Source organism: Globicephala melas, chromosome 4 (assembly GCF_963455315.2).
Source record: "Globicephala melas chromosome 4, mGloMel1.2, whole genome shotgun sequence".
In the NCBI taxonomy this organism is placed as follows: Eukaryota; Metazoa; Chordata; class Mammalia; order Artiodactyla; family Delphinidae; genus Globicephala; species Globicephala melas.
In genome coordinates this window covers 19718404-19720598 of record NC_083317.1, presented here as the reverse complement: position 1 = coordinate 19720598, position 2195 = coordinate 19718404, and the positions used below count along the sequence as shown (strand labels likewise).

Here is a 2195-nt window from a genome sequence, read left to right as displayed (position 1 = left end):
AGCGTGGGAGGGAGGGAGACGCAAGAGGGAAGAGATATGGGAACTTATGCATATGTATAACTGATTCACTTTGTTATAGAGCAGAAACTATCATACCATTGTAAAGCAATTATACTCCAATAAAAATGTTAAAAAAAAATATGTCCTATGTGTTATATGGGCTCATTGGATGGTCACAAATGTGGAGGGAAAACAGTCAATATTTGAAGAGATATAATTATTTAAAAATTTGAGACTGCAAGTGGCTGTGTGCTGAGGGACCCGGGCTGCCATGGTCTCAGACGAAGATGAATTGAATCTTCTAGTTATCGTAGTTGATACCAGCCTAATTTGGTGGAGAAAGCAAGCATTAAAGTAATCTCAGTTTACTTTATCAAAATGCGTAAACGCAGTGATGGTGTTAGGAAACTCTCATTTATTCATGAATCGTTCCAACAAACTTGCTGTGATAGCAAGTCACATTCAAGAAACTCAATTCTTATATCCCGGAAAGAATGGCAGACTTGGAGACTTCTTTGGAGACTCTGGCAACGCTTTTTCTGAATTTAATCCCTCAGGAAGTGAAGATGAAAATATGAGTTGTTAACTTCAGCAAATGAAATTATTGTTGAAGAGATAAAAGATCTAATGACCAAGAGTGACATAGAGGGTCAACATACAGAAGCTCTGCTGGCAGGATCCCTCGCCAAAGTTGTTTGCTACATTCATGGAATGAACAAGGAGGTTAAAGATAATCAGGAAATGAAATTGTCTATTGGGTGATTAAGGCTGCAGAAGACAGTGTGTTGCAATATATGAACTTCATGAATGTCAGCTTTGCAGCACAGAAGCAGAATATTTTGATTGGTGCCTGCGTGTTAGACTCTGATTCAGGACTCCTCCAAAAGGCTTGTGACATCACAGGGGGACTGTACTTGAAGGTGCCTCAGAGGCCCTCCCTTCTGCAGTATTTACTGTGAGTTTTTCTTCCTGATCAAGATCAGAGATCTCAGTTAATCCTCCCACCCCCAATTCTTGTTGACTACTGGGCTACTTGCTTCTGTCATCGAAATCTCATTGAAATAGGCTACATCCATTCTGTGTGCTTGTCAGTATTCTGCAATTTCAGTCCTATCTGCACTACATGCAAGACAGCCTTTAAGATTTCTCTACCTCCAGTACTGAAGGCCAAGAAAAAGTAACTAAAAATGTCTGCATGATAGTAAAAATTGTTTCTCCATCACTTAGAGCTATTAATAGAAATTATATGGCAGAATCTATATTAGGAAGGTTCTGAAAAAAAAAGATATGTGTAAGATAATTTTTAATGAACTTTCTTACAGGAAATATTGTAAAATATCATCCTCATCCTGTGTTTCTGGGGAGCTGATTTATTGGAGGCAGTCGTTCTATGCAATATACCCTAAAATCTTTTCTGACTGTTTTTTGTCCAGAAATGGGTTAAGAGAAAGCACAAATTGTGACTAGATGATCGTTTGTCAAAGACAGTCTGTGCTGACTGATTATAGGTGTCAGAACCTACCCATCTAGGTTCCTACTATGAAATGTACAACATGAAATTTGAATGCAGTTTTGGAAAAAGTGACTATTTATGGAGTAATGGCATTAATCAAGATAGAACATCTTACTTGAATCAACACAACTTTGACAATAATCAAGTAAATAAAATCCTTATTTCTAGATTGAGATTTAGCTCAGATATCAGCAGATATTTGTTCTTTTGTCTGACATCAGTACATGTTTAGACAGAGTCATCCAAATGATAGTTTGTCACTGAATATCTCTAAAAGCTGATTTTAAATGAATAAGGAGAGTGAGTGCAGTAGTCTGGTAGCAACTTTTTCTTTAGAAACAGTTGTGTGAAGAGCTTGTTTGTGAAAGCTAATGTCTGGTTTTGAGGGGGAATTTCTTGGGGAGAATGGCTTCTTTACATTTAAGTGTTGCCCCCTCATAGAATTCATCCCTTTTTTAATGAGGAGGGGAAAAGCATTAATACTGAAGAACTGCTCTCTAGAAGCTTTGGACTTAATACTGTAACTTCAATAAGTTCAAAAGAAAAATTATTTGTAATTTCAACAATAAAAAACTTATTTTTCTATGTAACCTTGAAGTTATTAAAAGTCCTTTTAAATTCCAGCATAGTGTAGACAGGATTTTCAGGAATGGGGGCTGGTTTGATTTGTTTTTTAAAAGTA

The 2195-nt window shown here is 36.6% G+C and overlaps 1 pseudogene; it reads left to right on the top strand.

The window, feature by feature from the left end:
* The first annotated feature begins 271 nt into the window (after positions 1-271).
* Positions 272-1199, top strand: LOC115849253 (general transcription factor IIH subunit 3 pseudogene; annotated as a pseudogene).
* Positions 1200-2195: the final 996 nt, after the last annotated feature.